Raw genomic sequence first — 22165 nt, forward strand, 5'->3', positions numbered from 1 at the left:
AAGAGACAGAGAGGACCATGGGATATAAAATGGATAATTTTGATTCCATGAAATAAAAACAGTTTTGCACAAGCAAAACCTATACAGTCAAGATTAGAAAGAAATCAGAAAACTGGAGTGAGAATGGGGGGGGGCAGAGATTTTACAGCTAGTTGCTCTAATAAAGGCCTCTTTTCTCAAGTATATAGAGAACTGAGTCAAATTTATAAGAATATGAATTATTCTCCAATTGATAAATGGTCAAGGGATACAAGCAGGCAGTTTTCAGATAAAGAAGTCAAAGCTATCTATAGTCATATAAAAATGCAGTAAATCACTCTTGATGAGAAAATGCAAATTAAAATAACTCTGAGGTGCCACTTCATAACTATCAGATTGGCTAATGTGACAGAAAAGGGAATGACAAGTGTTGGAAGGGATGTGAAAAAACTGGGACACTAATTCACATTTGGTGGAATTGTGAACTGATCCAACCATTCTGGAGAGCAATTTGGAACTATGCCCAAAGGGTTGTAAAACTATACATATTGACCCAGCAATACCCCTATTAGGTCTGTATCCCTGTATCCAAAAAAGATGATAAAAAATGGAAAAGGACCCACATACACAAATATATGTAAAGCAGCTTTTTGTGATGACAAAGAATTAGAACCTGAGGAAATGCCCATCAATAGGGAAATGGGCTAAACAAGTTGTGGTATATGATTGTGATATAGTACTACTGTGCCATAAGAAATAATGAGCAGGATGGTTTCAGAAAGAACTGGAAAGACCTACATGAACTAATGCGAAGGGAAGTGAGCAGAACCAGAATATTGTACACAGTAACCACAGTATTGTACAATGATCAACTGTGAATGACTTAGCTGTTCTCAGCAATACAATGATCCAAAACAATTTCAAGACTTGAAATGAAAAATGCTGTTCACCTCCAGAAAAAGAACTGACAAGTTCAAACAAGTCAACAGGCATTTAAGTGTTCATAATGTGCCAGTCTCTATGCTAAGCACTGGGGATACAAAGACAAGGAGGAAGAAAGACAGTGCCTTCCCTCAAGGAGCTCACATTCTAATGAAGAAAGATAAAACATAAAAGGAAACTAAAAATCATGAAAGGGACAGAGAAAATGTACGTGGGTAGGGGCAGTGATGGAAGTATAGAAAGTCAGGGGTACAGCCTCAATAGGAATGAAGATGTGGCTGGTCTCGGTGCTTTCCTTAAAATAGAGATTCTGAGGGGAAGCAGCCAGTCAGAAGAAGAGGCTTTGGGGTGAGGGCATGCTTTCGATGTGAGAAGTCTAGGGAGGTGGTAAAACGCCAGGGTGAAGAGAAATTTGTAATATAGTAGAGAAAGTCTGAAGAGAGCCAGAAGTGGAGATTAGAAAGGAGAGAGAAGAGAGATTCCCTGCATATGGCTGAGGTTCTCCAGATTCCTGTTTGTAGATGACACTGTGCTCACTGTACAAAGCCCCACAAAACTGTCTAGCCTCCTAAATGTGACCCTGGGCCTCAAAAGAGATTCCCCTAATAATCTAACCAAAAAAGTGGACATTGGAGCTCCTGACTGTTAGAGCAGGAATTTGTGTAAGTAGCCCATTGAATTATCTCATCAGTGTATAGATCATAGAATCATTAATGTTGGAAGGGACTTTAGAGGCTATCTAATCTAACACTTTTATAGATGTGGGAATTTAAGCCAAGAGATGCTAAATGACTTGCCCAGGGCCACACAGGTTCCAGTAAATGGCAGGGCCCAGATTTACCGATGTGCTTTGCTGTTGTTTGTTTTTGGTTTTGGGTGGGGAGGTTTGTTTGTTTTTTAGTGAGGCAATTGGGGTTAAGTGACTTGCCTACAGTTACACTGCTAGTAAGTGTCTGAGGTCAGATTTGAACTCAGGCCCTCCTGACTCCAGGCCCAGTGCTCTATCCACTGCGTGACCTACCTTCCCCTACTAATGTGTTCTAATAACAAATTCAGCCTCATTTCCAGTGAACCATGTAAGCACATTGTAGATGGACAATTTGATAGGCCAAGTATTGAATAGGAGAAGTAAGATAGAAGAGCAGAATTATATTTGTAAACTAGTTCAGAGGAAATATGGCATAGAGTGTTAGCCTTGGAATCTGAGAGACCTGGCTTCAAATCCCATCTCTGCCACTTATTAGTGAGATAACCATGAAAAAGTTACTTAATCTCTCTGAGGCTCAGGAAATTCTCTTAAGATGGTAAATTAGAGATAGCCTGTGATTTGTGTTGGTAGACAGAACCACAATTGACATATTCAATAATTTCCAACACGTTTATTTGTTCATAATGCACCTTTTCAATACTAATACCTTCCTAAACATGCAATATGACTATAAATTAGGGAACACTCTGATCTTTGGAGAGCAAAGATGGTGGGTGACTCATAGCAAAGAGACAAAGATAAACATGGCAATTGTAAGTAGACATCAGTATATTACCTAATGACGACATGAATGTGAAAATGAGTGTTAAGAATAACATGAAAGCAAATGTATAATAAGGAAAGGAAGTATATTAGTTAAATGCCAAGAATGAGTATTAAGAGATGGACAGCCAAGTGATGTACTGATATGCAAAAAAATATTAAACATGTAAATATGTGGTAGAAAGAATACTGGATCTGGAGTCAAAGATCTTGGCTCACATCTTTGCCCTATCATTTACTTCCTATGACTTTGGACAAGTGATTTAAGCTCTCCAGACTAGTTTGATCTTTCATAAAATAAAGAGATTGGACTACGTGATTTCTAAGTTCTCTTCTAGCTTTAAATCTATGATCCTAATGGCATGAAAAACTGTCTATATTGGCAAAATACATATTGTTAAGATCACAGATCCATTAAAATATCAAAATTTGAGATTTACATCATTTTCTAGAATTCCCTCTTCTATAAGGAGAAATGTTTTAGGAATGTGCATATATATATATATATATATATATATATATATATATATATATGTATGTATATGTGCGTATTATTTGTATACATATGTACCCAATTCAATATTTTATGAAATTGTGTTTTAATAAGATATAGGGGTAAATAAAAGAAAAAAGTTATTTCTGCATTGACAAAACCAGTAAATACAAGCCAATTACCCCAGAGTTACGGCAAAGTCTTTTAACAACCCAACCTTGCTTATTCATTTTCTTTACAGAATAATTCATCATTTGTGGAAGGTGGGAGGGCTTTGAATGAAGGAGTTGCCATCTAAAGCAACCTTGGCCTGCAGAAAAGGACAAGGGTGAGAAAAGAAAAGAAAATCAGAGCTACTCAACACCCATCACTGTTGCCAGAAAGGTGACATTTTCACATGGGTGGTATTGAAGTTTTCCTGCTCTTTCTTAAACATTCAGCAGTAAAAACTTCAAGTGCTCACAGGGGCTTTGTTGATTATAACACCAAAGGGCCCCAGCTCACCTCGGCTCTGCAAATAAGTCAGTTTTACAACTCTGTTAATGGCACCTCTGTTGCACTGTGAATGTGTCAATATAAAGGATCTCTTCCTCTCAAGCAGGCAGCCCATGAAGCCCTAGTGCCTGGAGGCAGAGGCAAGGTCTCTTTTCAGAGCAGATGTGGAAAGTCTTTGTAATATAGAACTATGGGATAGGCAATCTTCTGGGTGGGGCCTCAGTGCAGGATCTGTATGCCTTCTAAAACTGATTGAGGTAATCTTGTTAGGAACAACTTTCTATGTATTTTGACTGACCTCACAGTTAACTGAAGCCAAGTGATCATTTCCGCTAGTTGACTGGGCTACCCGCTTTAGATAACCCATAAACCGAAAATCTTATTCCTAGTCATCTTTTGCATCCTGTCCTGATCCCTCCTAGAAAAAGGGTATCAGTTTCATCATCTATAAATTGAGAGGATTTGCTTATGTGACTTCTAAGATTCCTTTCAGTTCTGATGTTCTTTGATTTGACTGCAGGGCTCTTTGATATTTTTCTTTTAAAATATTTTTATCCCCATCTCTTCTTATTCTTTACTATATGCCTTCCAAATCCAAAAAAGTAGTGACTCTGAGGAGTTGGAGCAGTCAAGGAAGGATGGAAAATATGGAGGAGAGGGGAGGGGAGGGGAGGGGAGGAGAGGAGAGGGGAGGGGAGGGGAGGGGAGGGGAGGGGGAGGGAAACACCTTTTTTACATATATAAGCAAATTAATGTGCACAGAGTATGTAAATAAATAGCTGGCACAGAACTTACTGGTGATGTCAGAATTAGACTCTAGAACCTCGGTCAGTTGGCCCAAAGACCAGTATTGTTTCTACTTAAGCATACACTCTTATTATAAAGTTATTTTAAAGTGACTTGTTCATTTCTATACAATCAACAAAATACAAGCAAGATATCCTTTATACTTTTCATTTACTCTTTGAGCCTCAGCAATAACCGGGGCCTTCATGGCCATTCTTAACTCTTCCTACTTAAATATATTATAAAACTCCAAAGCAACAAATACGATTACAGACATAAAAATCATTCTACTGAATGTACAACCAATCAACCAATAAGCCCCTATTAAGTCCTAAAAACAATGCTTTGCTCACATGCTCATCATTGATTCTCTTCTTAATGCCTCATGACCCCTCTCACACACAAGAGCTCCCAGAAAACTATTTCAGGTTCAAAGCACACTGTGTATGAGGGTCAGTATCCATGTAAGTTCCTATCAATCAATTAATTTACCAGTCAATGAATGGATACATTCATTTAAAGCAAGGACATTTCGAAACTTCCACCATAATCCCAGAGGCACACTTTCCACAACATGCTATGCACCACTAGGAGAAGACACACACACACATGCATACACACACACACACACACACACACACTACATACACATGGCCAGGAAGCACAAATAACTAGGGAACATCCACAGAGGGACACTTGCATAATGTATTTTTAGGTCTAGGAAACATTTGAAGGGAAGCATACATAGGGAACAGGTGTGGCTCAGACAACTTACGCCTTCAAAACTATTTCTCACTCCCACAGAGAGCATCCACAGTCTTCTGGCAATGTTTTTGGGCCAGCCAGGGTCCTCTACTGTTCTGTTCCTCCTGCTTCATTATTTCTGATGGACACCTGCACTGAGTTTTCTGAGGCTGCTGTATCTATTGAGCTGCTGCATCTCTGTTGCCAACTACCAAACTACAGATGCTAAGTTGCCTTCTCCCCATGAAGGTCTCAACCCACTTAGCTACACCCAGCCAGGCAGCCAGAAAAAGCCGGAAGTGTTCCAGGTTAGATGAGATCTTTTTTTTACTTTTTTATGAGATCGGTTTTACTCCTGCTGCCATTTGATGTCTCTCAATCAAAACCCTTAGGCAGTTGGTGGTGCAAGTGGGTAGAGTGTTAGGGCTTAGAGTCAGGAAGACCTAAATTCAAATTATGTCGTGGATACTTAGGATCTCTCTGACCCTGGGGAAGTAACTTAACCTCTTTCAGTCTCAATTTTTTTATCTGTAAAATGAATGGGTTTGACTTGATGGCTTCTAAAGTTTCTTCCAGAACAAGAAAATTCCCTTCACCTTCTGTTATACCCTTGGGAGCTTTCTTGGATCCCCTTCAAATCTTTCCAGGGCTCCACTTAACAAAGCTGCAATGGAGCTGGGTGGAGCTATGATGAAGGAATTCTTTTCACACACACACACACACACACACACACACACACACACACACCACCCCCATAATGCCCTTATTGCCATGAAAATCAGCCTGGAGGAAGATTATAGAGATCTGTGATGAAGCTGGTGAACTTCATCATTTTTCCCTGAGCAAAAAAAATCTATCTGTGTCTGTGTCTCTCTGTCTCTCTCTTTGTCTCTGTCTCTCTCTCTCTCTCTTTCTATGTCTCTGTCACACACGCACACACACACACATACATATACATAGATGTGCATGGGAAGTCACAAAGAGTTAAACATGACCAAAAAAACAACCGAACAAAATGTGTATATTTGAATGTATATAAAATAGGTGCAATAAATGTTTTATTTTAATCCTTGAAACAATGAATCTAGATCGAAAAAACTTGATTGTATCAGAATCAGAACAGAGATTTATTCTGAACTGAGATTACTTCGGTTTAACTTTTGTCCTACCATCAAGTTTCAATTGTCCTTCAACTCCTTCACTTCTCCTCAGTAAAAACATCCCAAATACTTAAACAAAACCAACCCAAATTCTCAAATCACCCATGTAAAACTAAAACAAAATAGAAGATCTGAGAACTAGGAAAAGAAAAAGAATAGAAAAGAGGTATTAGACAATGTTTAATTTTCCCTACTAGGTTGAAAGCTCTTTTCACTACAGAAAGATTAGTCATCAGCCTTGTTTCATCTCCAGGTTCTGCACATTAAGGCTGTTCGTTTAAGCAGTGCACTAATTTTACAAAATTATACAGAGACAAAACAATTTGGATTTCCCACTGAGTTCATCTTAATGAATTTTCCCCAGTGTTCTAATATAAGAAGTAGTAGAGTGACCTGAATAACTATCAATACATCTGGCACAATGAATAACCCAATCCCACAGAATAATTCACTCAATCTGATTTCCACAAAACATTGTCACAGAACATGTTCATCTTTATGTGACTGCAGGTATGACCTGATCGATCGAGGCTAATTAGCCTAATTCCTGGAAACTTCTGAAGGGCTCAGCAAGTCCAATCACAGAATTTCTGAAATGGGTCCTAGTGGAGAGAATGCAAGACTTGGAGGTGAGAAGACCTGGCTTTGACACTCACTAGCAGTGTGTGTCCTAAGCAGCGTGTCCCCTAAATTGTCTAAACCTCAGTTTTCTAACATCAATATGACAATAATAATACTTGCAGTACTTTACATGGATGGTGTGAGCATCAAATGAGAAAGCATGTAAATTACTATTTAAATACCAGTTATGTTATTATCTCATAAGACATTGTTTCCTTTCTCACACACATTTCTCTGTTTGACCCACAGAAAACACCTAGAGACCTGGAATTCAGAGAGAGGTGTGACTGTTTTGGGTTTTGATGTGTATTCACGGAAAAGTAAATTAAAGTTATTCTGTGTTACCAAAGAGGGAACAATCAGGTTAAAGTTCCTAGGTAAAAGTTCCAGGAAGACTGATTTTGACCTAATAGCTGGAAAAACTTCACTGTTACTTCTTCCTAAAATAGAAGAATGAAATGGGTTTTTAAAAAAGGAGTAAATAATTTTCCCATTACTATTAATCTTCAGATACTACATAAAGCACTCCACCATGGAAAAGTTCATTTAGTAAAGATCAAAGGAAGAAGCAATGTTCGGAGATTCCCTACTGAGGGGTACTTAGGTTGCTATTTGTGAACCTCATAACAATACAGAGATCTGCTGTCTTCAAGGGAAATACATCTAGAACTCTAAAAATAATGTAAAGACTTTTTTTTAAGTGAAAGACTGACCCACTCCTGACAATTCATATAGTGATTCACAAATGATTCTGCCAGAAGGCACTGAGAAGTTTAGGGCAGCTAGGTGGTGTAGTGGCTAAAATGTTGAGCCTGGAGTCAGGAAGACTCATCTTTCTGAGTTCAAATCTGGCCTAAAACACTTATTAGCTGCGTGACCCTGGACAAGTCACCTAACCCAGTTTGCCTCAGTTTCCTCATCCGTAAAATGAGCTAGAGAGGAAAATGGCAAACTACTCCAGTATCTTTGCCAAAAAAAAAAAAAAGCACTCCAAATGGGTCACAAAGAATTGGATATGACCATTATCAAGAGGATAAAGTTCCAGGTTAGTAACGCGAGTCTAGAGGACTAGGTTGTCCCTGTTTTTATAGGCTGCCTATGCATGGATAGCCTAAAAGTAGAAGATAAGCTAATCTTATTGCTAAAACTATGAAAAGCAGCTGCTGCCTTTCTGCCCTGCAAGTTCCTCCCTGAGTGAGGGAATACCCAATAACCAAATGAGTGGACCCTTCCATGAAATTCTTAGCACTGGACTCTAATTGTTAATAACCAACAATGGTATGTCAAGCAGGGGTCGAAACCTATAATTATAATTAGTCTAGGGTTCTCTGAAGAATCTCCATCCTTCTAGTGGGGAATAACCAGCAAAGCTATGATTAAGAGAGTTAAAGCAGCTCTCTGACAACTGTGAGACAGAGGATGGGGAGATGTGTGGGAAGGATGAAGTGGTGTTAGAAGAACGGAGTTGGAAGCAGCAGATTGAAAAGCATCAATATCATAAGGAAGGCCAAGTTTTCACTAATGTGAGGAAGCAGGAAAAGTATAAGAGGAAGAAATAAAGATTGAAGGTGAATCTGTTTGCAACTTATTTCCATTATCTCACTTAAGCCTCACAATAACCTTTGAAGGCAGGTCCAAAAGGGATTATCCTCATTTTACTTATGAGGAAAAAAAGGTTCACTGAGGTTAAACAACTTGCCCCCAGTCACACAGCTAGTAAACCCTAGAGAAAGATTTTGAACTCAGGACTACATTGCTCCAAATCTACTCAGACATTACATTGCATCATGTATTTCTTCCTATCTTGGGGCTCTTTATTCTTGAATAAACCAGTGAGTACAAAGATATTCCCGTATCCCTTTCCATTTCTTTTCTAGAGGAAAGGACAACTTGAATTTACACATCTCCTTAACAATCCACGTATGACATACTCTACAGACAGAGGTGTGCTGGAGCCACTTTTCCTTAAGAAAGTCAACTATAAGATTTCCAGTGGGAGTATTTACATCTCAGAAGTGGAAAAAATGCTGCAAATTAGGACTTGATTTATTGTTCTGTTGTCTAGACTTGAGAAAGTGATGGTGAAAATATTAATACTGCGGATTAAACTTAGAAGTTTATCTAGTATACTTTTTTTTTCTTCAGAGAGCCAGTTGTTAAATATTTACCAGTATACTGTTTACTACTGGGCAGCTATGTGTTCCCATAGATAGAATGTTGGGCCTGCAGTCAGGAAGACCCGAGTTCAAATCCAACCTCAGATACTTACTAGCTCTGTGACCCTGGGCAAGTCACTTAACCCTGTTTGCCTTAGTTTCCTCCTCTGTAAAATGAGCTGGAGAAGGAGATGGCAAGCCACTCTAGTATCTGTGCCAAGAAGAGCCCAAATGGGGTCATGAGGAGTCAGACACAACTGAACAACAAAAATACCATTAACTAGAAAGCTCTCCCTGGTGTTGATGTCAATGATATTGGCTCTAGTTGGTGACTTTTCATCTTATCTTTCCAGGAGCTAGGATTCGATGTTCCTTCTGGTCATCTCCTCACCATGCTAACTACACTCAGGTCATCATCCTTTTATCTCCTGGCTCCCCACTGCAACCCTGGATGCTTCCCCTGGCTCCCCTGGCTCTGACAGGTGAGTTTTCATCTTATTTTTTCAGGACCTAGGTGTCCATGCCATTTCCTAGCTCTCTTCCAACCGTGTCACAGCACCCCCTCTTTCCATCTCTGCTTTATGTGTGGTCTTCTCCCATTAGAAGGTTAGCTCTCTGAGAGTAAGAACCATCTCATTCGTTTAAATCATATCTCTAGTGCTTAGCCCAACATAAAGACATATCCCACCTAAGTGGTTCTTGTCCATGTTAGTGGACAAAACAATGTTATATCTAATAGTTAATTTGAGATGTAGTCAATCTGATTTTTACTTCAATGAATGAGTAGAATGGTGTCATCACAAAAGCAGCTAGATAATGGGGGGAGGCGGGAGGAGGGTGTTGGGGAGGTGTTAGAGCACATGGATCACATTCTTAGGAAATGGTATTGGTACATTGGCATATTATTCAGTATATTCCTGAAGGTTGAGATGACTTAACAGAAAAAAAGGTGAAATTTAGGCTGAGCATTAAAGGTTGAATAGGATAGAAAAATGATAATGATGATGAAAACTGAATAGCCATGGGTCAAGGGTCAGCCTCGGCACTTTCATTCCTGGCCTATATAGCAATGTACATTTGCCTAAGGCAGAGCCATACCCAGTGTACTGGAACTTTTCTATTTGGTTGGCTTGCTGTAGAGCAATTAAAATCCCCCCTATATAGTCTGAGGTCCCTTTTCCCTTGCTGATTAGTGCCTGTTGTTACCGGGGCATTAGCCCAGCCCATAAAGCCCAGCTCCAGTCTGCCCTCTGGGCCTTCCACCAGAGCACACCCATTCCACTGTGCATCTAAGGATGATGCATTCTACCCTCTCCGGTTGTGAATAATAAACCTTTGTTTCTAAACTCTTCAGTTCAGTGTATCCTTTCAATCTGAATGCCTACTGAACAATGACTGACATAGCATTTTACATATGTTAGCCTTGGAGCCAAAAAGACCCGGGTTGAAATCCCACCTGTGGCACATATTTGCTGTGTGTCTCTGCACTGGTAGAAGAAGTTTCTTCTTATGGGAATTCTCTATCCCAGGCCCAATCTCTATCCCTATCTCATTCAAGTCGAACAAAAAATCCTTTGAGGTAGGTAGGTACTACAGGTATTATTCACTTTTTACTTAGGAGAAAACTCATCCAAAGTCACACAGTTAATAAGTCCCAGAGACAGGACTTGAACCCAGGACATTCTGACTCCAAGACCACCATGAAATCCACTATGGAATTCTGCTTCACAGACAATAAGGAGGATGTTCTAAGCCAGGGGTGGGGAACCCTTTGACTGAATCCAAAATTGTTTTGTAAAGTTTGGATTCAGTCAAAGGGCTGCACTTGAGGATCTTGAGGGCTACATGTGACCTCAAGGCTGCAGGTTCCTCACCTCTGTTCTAAGTAAACATTAAGGATATAATGAAAGGCACAGGCATAAATAATCTGTTTTACTAGAGCAGAAGATACATGTTGGATTTTAATGGGAAATGGAATTGATGGATTACGGAATGGCCTGGCAGAGTAAATAGAGTGAAGAATTTGGGGTCAAGTTCAAATTTAACCTTAAAAGCTTACTAAACTATGTGACCTTGGTAGCATCTTTTAGCCTCAGTTCCTTCACCTATTAAATGGGGATAGTTGTTACTCTCCCCATTTAATACGGAGTGTAACATGAAAAAGAATCTTCACATACAATTGTCATACTTTGAGAATTATGTCACAGGAATGAGGTTGATAATATTTAAGCAGAGGTGGAGGGGGAAAAATGCAGTGAGTCCAGAAAGGAAACGAAAACAATGTTTTTGCAGTGCTCTACAGAAACTGTATTTGATGAAACAGAATATAATTTCTCATTAGAAACCAGTTAGCAAATAGTGTTTACTGAGCTCACATTATGTACAGAACCCTATATTGGGCTGTCTGGGGAGACACAAAAGAAATACCAACCCCAGTACTCATTCATAGAAGCATGCAATCTAATGAGAGAGAAAACACATATAAAAAGCACATGAATATGTGCAAAGGAACAGCAGACATGAGTACAAGCTAATAGAGCACCAGCTATGTGCCTAAGTGCTGGGGTGGGGGGTTAAGGAGGGGGTGCAAAATGATTGTGTGATTGAAAAATGGAGAAAAAACAAACCTGCTGCTCTTATCACTTGTTAAACTACTGATAATTGCTCTGATAAAAGACTTTATAGCAGCAGGGAAAAAAGGGATGGGGGTGGGGGGGGGATAAGGTAGAGGTTTAAATTTTCATTTGAATCACAAATATTTTGTTTTACTGGAAGGGGAGTGGGGAGGGATAGGAATTCACCTCCAAACTGCTGCTGCCATCCACAGAAGGCTGTCGGACTTGATCAGAAGTCTACAAGTCCTGCCACACTGAAGCTTGGTGCTATGGCACCTGTGTGGCCAAGGGACCAATTTGTGTGTGAAATCCTTAGCAGTAAATTGTGAAGAAAAGCTACTTAAGGCAGCCTATGGGGAAATTAGGCCAGGCCAATAACTTTCTACATTGTGAATACTGTAATTTGTAAATCATTGAGCCCAGCAGGAAGCAATTTTAACGGCTCTTAGCCCATTTCAGACTGACCACATGGGCACAGGCAGAATTCCATTTGTTAGGAATGTCTGGTTATTACATGCAAAGGAGAGGAGCAGGCAGTTGGGGGGGGTGAAGGGGGGAGGAAAGTGTAGGAGAGAAAATCAACTTTTGATTATTTTCCTGTGGTGTTTACTGTACAGCTGCAGAAGGGGAGAAAATATCATTAAAATCACAGAATTAGATGTGCTCTCAGCAGAGGTATATTGGAAAAGTTAGTGATAATGCCACATTATTCTGCAAATCCAGGAAGATTCATTCATAGACACAGCCTCACAGATAGCTTTCTCCAGAACCTTTTGAAACAAAAGCCAATCAACAAATCCTTAGGGAAATATACAATGGCAGATCTATCAGAAAAGGGAATGCTTTCAACTGTTAAATAGCCATTTCCCAAGGATGCACAATTAACAGAAGCTTTTAATTTAAAACCCATCACACCTCAGGCAAATATTGAAACTTATAGGTAACAATGCTTCAGTGCTATGCTAGAAAATCATAATTTACTTCTATGCCCTATGATATCTTTCACGTGAGTAATTCCCCCATCCTTAATGCTCCATAGAATCATAGATTCATGGTTAGAATAACTTCAAGGATCATAGAGTTCAATACCCTAATTTTGTAGAGAAGAAAACCTAGAGGTGAAGTGCTTTACCAAGGTCACAGAAGTAGGAGTCGACAGTCAGGATTGGAACCCGAGTGCCCATGTGGGGAGATGGTGGCAAAGTCCAGAGTAGGAAGGATGTCTCATTGAGCCCTTCCTCAAAATGGAGGCTATAGGAGGAACTCACCAATAGTAGAAGAGAATTGCAGGAGAGAAATGAAAAGATGGCTGAAGCACCAGTCAAAGTCCATTGAATGAGACATCTAGGAAGAATAAAATGTCATACAGAGTCACTTGTAACCCAAGATAAGTAAGAACGGAATGAGCATTTATTAAGTGCCTACTATGTGCAAGGCAATATGCTAAGTGCTTTACAAATATTTTCTCATTTGATCCTTACAACAACTCCGTGAGGTAGGTGCTGTTACTCTCCCCCATTTTATAGTTAAGGAAACTGAGGCAGACAGAGGTTAAGTAACTTGCCAAGGGTCACTCAGTTATTAAATGTCTGTAGCTGAATTTAAATTCGGGTTTTCCTAAGTCCAGACCCAGTTCTTATCCACTTTGCCACCTAGTTGCTTCTAGAAGAGGATAAGCATACCTATCTTTCCTCAATGAGTAAAACATAGAATACCCATATAAACCATATCCCAGGGAATTAGAGAAACTTGGGAGATATGATTGAAAAACTCTGATTGGAGTTCTTTGAAGAACGGCATAGAAAGGGGCAAGTGCCACAATACTGAAGACAGGCAAATATTGGGACCAAATTATGTTTCTATATAATTGTTTACATGCTCTCTCCCCCAGCAAACCTGCTGCTCTTATCACTTGTTAAACTACTGATAATTGCTCTGATAAAAGACCTTATAGCAGCAGGGGAAAAAGTGGGGGGGGGGGATAAGGCAGAGGTTTAAATTTTTATTTGAATCACAAATATTTTGTTTTACTGGAAGGGGAGTGGGGAGGTCTCTATCAAAAGCCCCCTGGAATCTATTCCTACTTAGCCTCTTTACCAATAATTCAGAGAAAGTTATCAATGCAAAGTCAAATCTGGAGATGACAAAGTTGGTAGGGATCATTAAGATCTGAAGCCTCAGGCTGGAAGGATTAGAGATGAATTAGATGGAATTTTATAAGGATGAATGTAAACTTACATACTTATAGCCCAAAAAATCAATTATGCATATACAGGATGATAAAAACCTAGCCAGACCAGTTTGTACAATAAGGACCTGCGGTTTCTATGGAATTCTATCTCGACAGGAGTCAATAATATGACGTGGCAGCCTAAAAAGAGGATGCAATGCTTGTGTTTTATTAATATAGGTATGAGTGTTCAGCTGTTTCAGTCCTGTACAATCCTTCATGACCCCATTTGGGGTTTTCTTGGTAAAAATATTGGAGTGCTTTGCAATTTCCTTCTCCAGCTCATTTTACAGATGAGGAATCTGAGGCAAACAGGGTTAAGAGACTTGCCCAGAGTCACACAGCTATTAGTGTCTGAAGCCAGATTTGAACCTAGGAAGATAAAGTCTTCCTGACTCCAAGCCTATCGTCTATCCACTGTACTATCTAGCTACCCTTATAAGCATAGTGTCTAGTATACCTTCACTCAGATCCTATTCCAAAGCTTCACCCTGGAGTATCAATACCCAATACAGCTTGAGCTCTGGCAGATTTTCTATCTGTAAACTGCGGATTATAAGATCCTTTACCCAGCACATTGTAAGTTCTTAATAACAGCTTGCTGATATTCTGACTGACTCAGAGGGTTGCTGTTAGCTAGATGGCAAAATACCGTTAGCTAGATGGCAGTACTGAGCCTGGAGTCAGGAAGACCTGAGTTCAAATTCCACCTCAGACACTTAACTAGTTATATGATGCTAGGGAAGTTACTTAGCCTCTGTCTGTCTCAGTTTACTCAACTGTAAAATGGAGATAATAGCATCTATCCCCCCCAGGGTTGTGAGAATCAAATGAGATAATATTAATAAAGAATATAGCATAGTGCTTGATACATAATAACCATTTAAAAACTGCTTATTTCTGCCCTTCTTTCCTTCCTTGTAACATCATCAGTTTATAAGTAATTTCACTATATAAACACATTTATTAATTAGAAAGAATAGATAAAAGTTGCTACTAGGCATTTGAAGAGGGAATGATTACGTATGGCATGGAGCAGGAGCATGGACAAGAAAAGGGACCATGGAGCCAGTGGCCTTTTAACCCAGATGAAGAGGCAGGACATATATTCTCAGAGAGGGTGAAAAGAAGGGAAGCAAAGAAGGTACAAAGACTGGAAAGGGTAAGACAAGTTGGGGAATTGTGAGTAATCTAGTTCAGACAGAATATAAAATACACAAAGAATTAAAGATAAGGCTGGAAAGGGAGTTATCCTTTAAATTCAATCTGTACCAAGAATGGACATACTCTTTGTCAATATATCCCATCTCCAACCCTTTCCACGTATTATTCTACCTCCAAACCCTGCTCCCTGCCCTTATGTGGGGTAGAGATTCCTTCTTCACCTCCTCTTAGAATCTCTAGCTTCCTTCAAGGCTCAACTTAGGAATCATATCTGAGTAGAGATCTTTCCTGATCTCCCAAGGGGTTTGTACTCTCCCCGTCCAGGAATCACTGTGTATAGTATCATAGATGTAATTATGATAATAATAGCTACCATTCATCTAGTGATTACAATTTGCAAAGCACTTTACATGTGTTATCTCATTTGATCCTTGCAATAACCCTATGAGGCAGATTCTATCATCCCCTATTTTACAGATCAGGAAAATAAGGCTAAGTGACTTACCCAGAGCCACACATTTGTTGTTGTGTCTCTAAGGCAGGATTTGAAGTCAGGTTTTTGAACAAGATTGAAACAACTGAACAACAACTTCCTGATTCCAAAGTCAACATTCTATCCACTGTACCAACGAGCTGCCCTGGAAAGAATTTCAGAAGTCCATCTAGTTGAAATCTCTTATTTTACAAATTCAGAAATTGAAACCTAGTGTGACTAAGTGATTTTCTGAAGGTCACACAAGTAGAAATAGTATGAGAAAATATTAGTAAAGCACTTAGCATAGTGCCTGGCATATAGTAGATGTTTAATAAAGCACACACACAAACTCCAAATCTGTTCCTTTCTACTTTCTGATACACATCATATCTCCAGTCTCATATCAGAGATGTAAGCTTCATGGAGGCAAGAACAGTGTTTTCTTATTTTTGCTTTTGTTGCTGTTTTTCCTTTATAGCCCCAGCACCCTGCCTTATACATATCTGGCATAAAATAAATTTTTATTAAATTTAATTTAAATATAGCTTGAAACTAGTTTGGTCCAAGGTCTTTAATCCCTGTCTATTACTTAAGTCTTTTTTTTAAATTCAAATGTTATTTTATTTAAGACATTGCCCTTAAAAAGGCCAGTACCAGCTTCGAAACCCAATCTCTAGTCATGTATTTTGCCTCACATCTCTAATGTTACCTTACCAAGCCTGCTTCAGTTCATGGAAAGCATAACATCTAAACCCTCACATCTCTGCTCTGCTGTGACATGGCAGGGCCTGTGTGTGGCTGTCACTTTCCAGCTGTCAGCCATTCTTACTCAATGAGTGTTTTGGAGCATGCTTCAGTGTGTCTGTCCTTGAAACGTTCCTCCCTCCTGCCTTCCTCCTGCATGACTGCCCTCCTTCAACTCACCAGCTTACAATTACATGGGCAATCCTGCTGTCATCCATCTTCTTCATTTTTTCGGCCATCAAAAAGGATTAGCCATGAGCAGTACTTATTCGACTAATATTTATATCAAAAAAAATTCACCTTGATAAGTCACAACAAAGTCTCAGTGTTTTTAAAAATCCCACCGTGTAGTCTTCACCTGGAACAGCTAGACATCAACATCTTGATTCAGTGTGATATTTACTATGAAACTTTTGAAGAGGTGGGGCACCTGAGGCCTAGAATGCTCTTCAACCCAAACAGGGAAATCTCCCATCCCAGGGCATTCAACGTGATAGCTTGTAGGACTAGGTCCCTTTCGAAACTGCTCCTTACGAATGGTCTAAGAATAAAAATAATGGGGCATCATCGATATTTGCCCTTCCCACTGTCCCTAAGGTTCACAGATTTTTTTTAATAATTATAAATTATGATATGTTTTAATTTTGCCCCAGCACATATATCTCAATGAATACCTACACTGTCTCCCTACAAAGTTCATTGTTTGCAAAGGGCTGAGCAAAAGCACCTAAGAACAATTGAGACTGATAATAAACACATGCCACTTCCTATTTCTGTGGTCTACATTTTGCCGGTGGAAAAGAGGGGAAAAGATATATTTTCCAACATAAATACAGTTGTAGACATAGAGCTAGGAGGCACCTCATAGGCCATCTCTTCCAAACCTCTCAATTTGCAGGTAAGAATGGAGTGTCTCATAAAGGTTACCTGAAATGCACCAGCTCATACAAGAAATAAGTAGCAGAGTTATGATTCGAATTCAGTTCCTCTTATTCTAAATCCATTGCTTTTTCCCCCTGAACCAAGCTGTCTTTGATTTTTAAAATGCATTTTAAATCAATTTTTATTAATTTTTTATATCTCCCAGATTTCCCCTCTAGGAAGGAATAGACATTTATTAAGCTCCTGCTGTGTACCAGCCACTCTGCAGAGCACTTTACAAATATTATATTATTTGTTCATCACAACAACCCTAGGAGGTAGGTGTTCATGATCCCCATTTTGAAGATGAGAAACTTAGGCAGACAGGTGACACAGCTGGCAAGAGTCTACTCCATGTACAGCATTCTATCTACTGGGTCACCTGGGGATCTCTATCCTGCTTCTTCCCTTTCTCCCAGACAGATAGATTAGATAGATAGATAGATAGATCGATAGATAGATAGATGGAAGGAAGGAAGGAAGAATAAATGAATAAAGGAACACAGGAAGAAGAGGGAAAAACCAACAAAGTTTATTAATACATGAGGAAAATGTGAAAACACGCATGCAATTTTCCACATCAGTCAAAAGAACGGGAGTTTTCTTCTCATCTCTCTTCTTTGGGGGCCAAGTTTCCTTGTAGTTTTGCAATATTTGTTACCCTGGAGGAAACATCCTCTCAAGGGATATTGTGGCATCCCAGGATTTTTTTCTCCCCATTCTTCCCCAGAGTGGTATCACCCCCTTCCCAATGACTGAAGGTGCTGCTTATCTTAGGCATACACATTGATGAATGCAGACATAGTCAGAGACATATCCTTGGCTTAAGTCTATAAGGCAGATTTATAAAATAGATTCCTCATTCATAGTAATTCTGCTCTCATAAGGATAGTTATGAGATGGCTCATGCTTATGCCACCAGTTAGAGAGCACAACTCTAATGAAAGGTTGGGGGATAAGCTCCCACAAGTAGCTAGGAAAGGTGTGTTCCTTCTCTCTCTCTCTCTCTCTCTCTCTCTCTCTCTCTCTCTCTCTCTCTCTCTCTCCCTCTCTCTCTCTCTCTCTCTCTCTCTCTCCCTCTCTCTCTCTCTCTCTCTCCCATCCCCATTGTGCCTTCATGCCACAAACAAGGGACACTGGGACACTCAGTAACATAAGGACAGTAGAGTAGAACACAAGTCACTTCTCTTAAGTGTTTAAGAGAAATATGATTAAATCCAGCAAATGTGTACCTCAATGAATAAATTCAAGAAAAATATAAATGGAAGTAAGATTGGGGAGAATAGGCAGGTGCACCCCAGCTTGTCCATTTAGGTAGAGTTTATCTCTCACGATAGAAGGGAACTGCAGATGTGGAATACACCAGCTGTCGCCTCTTCGATGTTATCTCCGTGGGACACCCTCACTTCCTCTCTTCTCATTCCTGAGAAGCACCAAACTCCCACCTTCACAGTACATGAAAATCTCTGCTGCACCTTCCCCATCTTTGCCCCATTCTGAAGGCTTGTTTCATTTTAGTTTCCCTTTTTTCCCCAAACTGGAAAGAACTACAAATCCCAGGTGGAGTTTTGTGGCCAAAAAGTCTTGCTAGGGATATTTCTGTGCCTGTGCCTGTGTGTCAAACAGAGAGACAAAAACAGAAGGAAATAGCAAGGGCAGAAGGAGGGAGGAGAGGGAAAGGGAGAAGGAGGAAAGGGGAGGGGAGAGGGAGGAAAGAAGAGGGGGGAGGGAAAGGGGGGAGCAGGGAGTAGGGGAGGCGGGGAGCCAGGGAGGGAGAGGTTCATATGTGTATGTATCAATGGCAGAATGATAGAACTGAAAGAAACCTTGAAGATTAGCTAGTGAAATTCCTTCATTTTACAGAGGAAAACAAAACACCTGATACCACAGAGAAGGAAGTGACTTGTGCAGCATCATGGAGGAAGACTAAATCAACTCTTAACTGAATTTGAGGCTGACCTGAAGAGGAGTCAAATTCATTCACTCGTAGAAAGAGCAAGAAGGGACCAAGGAGGTCAGCTTGTTCAACAATTTATTTTATAGATTAGGAAACAGAGGCATATATTTAATGTTAAAGTTGAAAATGTAATCCAGGTCTCCTAAAGCCCATTTTTGACCAGGTAACTAAAATTTGGTCATCTGTGGTACAGTCAAGACTCACAAGGGGGAAATGATCTGTTGAGAAGTAAGTTCTATTGGCGTACTTTCAAACCCTTACCATATCTTCTCCCACAATTACAGTCCAACAGCCTTCTCTAAGGTGAACAGGATACCCTGGATTGTGACAGAGATGGGGGGCCAGTGTTAACTGATATTTGTATACCCACTTTCCTCCCTCGTCTTCTCTATCCTATCATGAGGGGTCCCATCACAACACACAGTTGCTGTCTACACTGAGGGAGCTAGGTCCTTGAGACTAGGCCTCTCTCCACATCCTTTGGTAATTGCTCAGATCATAATATTCTGAGGTCAAATTTCCCATCATGGGATAAAACCCTGGTTGCCCTACTTGGCTCAAGGCTCTGAACATTTGGGTTCACTGTACTTACTGCTCCTTCAGTTCTACCCCTTTTATTTTGCATGAATTCATACAAGCCTAACCAGTGTCTTGTGTTAATAAGGGGAAATTTTCAGTCAGCTTGATAAGCTTGTAGAGTATTGTTATTTTTTAAGGCTTTTGGTTTCATAAAGGGTGAATATGCCCACATGGACCTTGTTGAGAAGGCTAAAGATTAAGACCCTTCATATTCCAGTGACTTTAGCTCATCGTCCTATAGATGATGATCCAAACCCCACTCCATACACCTGTGACCTAATTCCTCACACTCACCTCCCTCAACCCCCCATTCTAAAGTTTCATTCAAACTCTACACCGCCCTTCCATTGTGCCCTCTGGATTGCCTGTTCCATAGACGATGAACTTTCCTTTATCTGAGATCTATTCCTCTCCTACTCCTTCCTTCTACTAGCTCTTACTGAAACCTGGCTCCCTCCCAATGACACAGCCTCCCTGGCCACTCCTTCCAGAATTGACTACAACATCATTCATCCTCCTTAGCTTACTGATCAAGGTGGGGGAGTTGGATTATTCTTTGCTCCTCATTGCCACTTCCAGATTCTCATCCTTCATTCATAACTCGGTAACATCCTTTCATTTGATGTTTATACTATTCATATCTACCAACCAATCAAAATCTTGGGAGCTATTTCTAGAGACACCCAGGTTACTCCCCTTCCTTCCTCAATTAGTTTGATGCCTGCCTTACGATTTTTGTCTCTTTCCCAATTCCTGCTCTCATACTAAGGAACTTCAACACACATATTTGCTTCTTCTTCAAATATACTAACCACTCAGTTCTTCAACCCACTCACATCCCATGACCTACCTTTCCACCCCATCTCAGATGCAGACAGAGATGTTGATACCCCTTGCTATCACCTATGAATATGCCACCTCCAGAATTCCAAAATCCCTTAACTGACCATAATTTGTTGGCTTTTCACCTACATTCCCTTACATAACTCAACTCTTCATCTGTACTGTTACCTAAAATCCCTTGGTCCCTCAGTTCTCTCCCATGCCATCTACCCTGCACTAGCCACTCTCTTATTTTCTCCCCCTCTTGATTCCTTGGTGAACCAATTTAATTACAACATCCTCCTTTCTCAAATCCCTTGTTGTTGTTCAGTTATTTCAGTCATGTCTGACTCCTTATAACCCCATTTGGTGTTTTCTTGGCAAGAAATACTAGAGTAGTTTGCCATTTCCTTCTCCAGCTCATTTTATGTATGAGGAAACTGAGGCAAACAAGATTAAGCGACTTTCCCAGGGTCACATAGCTAGGTCAGTGTCTGAAACCAGATTAGAACTAAGGTCTTACCATCTCCAGGTCCAGCACTCTATCCACTGTGTCACTTAGCTGCCCAACTCCTTTATTATATTATTGATTATAACCAACCAAGCTTGAGCCTTGTATCACTCCCACCATTCATTGTCTTCACACCTACATTCGTGCTGCTGAATGAAGATACAGAAAATTATACAACAATTCTGACTGGATCCACTACAAATTTATGTTACATAACCTCAAATGGGCCCTCCCTGCTGCTAGTAACTCTACTATACCTTCTCTATCGACTCACTGTCCCACTCTACATATTGGCTCTCTAAACCTTCTCTTCCCTCCTCAAATTTCCCATAGGTATCCTTCCTTGCACTCTCTCAGCGGAGAACCTTGCCTTGTATGTTGCAGGAAAAAATTGAGACCATTTTCTGTGAACTCCCTCTTCTCCCTTCTTCCTTATTTCTTATCACTCAGGTACTTTCTGCCACTTTCTCCTCTTTGATTCTTGTCTCACATGATAAAGTAGTCTTATTCCTTACTGTAACAGCAACCACACTGGAATACCCAGGATGGCTGCTAGTACAGGTTCTTTTATCTGCTTTACTAGGAAAGCAACTGTTTCAGGGATCAACAATCTTCTTTAGTTACACAAAATATGAAGAGAGAAAATACAGAGCAGAGAAATAAAGACCTGGGCTCTACTGCCTGAATCAAAGCAATACTGCTATATATACTTTACATTCACCACTGAATCGAGAGAGCCTTTACCTCTAAGCAGTTGAGGAGCTCTGAACATATGGCCACTCAGAGTCTCGATCATAGAATAACAAGATCCTTCTTGTAAGCGAACCCCCAAAGCAAAAGCTCACCTCTCAGAATATATACTCTTTCAGCTAATAGGCTCAAAGCCAGAACCTTCCTGACTTAGTGTCTAATTAGAAATTATTTAAAAAGACTTCCTACAAGCAAGCTTCCCTTAATGGGCTCCACATGAGGCCTATTGATGGGCAGGGAAGATCTTATTCCACATTAACCTTACCCTTACCAAGGCTGACCACCCCCCCCCAGGTGATCCCATCCTATCTCCTGTAAAGATTTCTTCCTCCTTCATCCCCACTTTTTCACTTATTTTCAATATCTCCCACTCTACTGGCTCATTTCTGCCTATAAATATGCCCATGCCTCCTCTATTCTGAAAAAAAACCTCAATTGATCTTTCCGTCCCCACTACTTATTATTCTGTAACTCTTCTGGCATCTTGTAG

This window comes from Trichosurus vulpecula, chromosome 1 (assembly GCF_011100635.1).
Source record: "Trichosurus vulpecula isolate mTriVul1 chromosome 1, mTriVul1.pri, whole genome shotgun sequence".
NCBI classification, from domain to species: Eukaryota; Metazoa; Chordata; class Mammalia; order Diprotodontia; family Phalangeridae; genus Trichosurus; species Trichosurus vulpecula.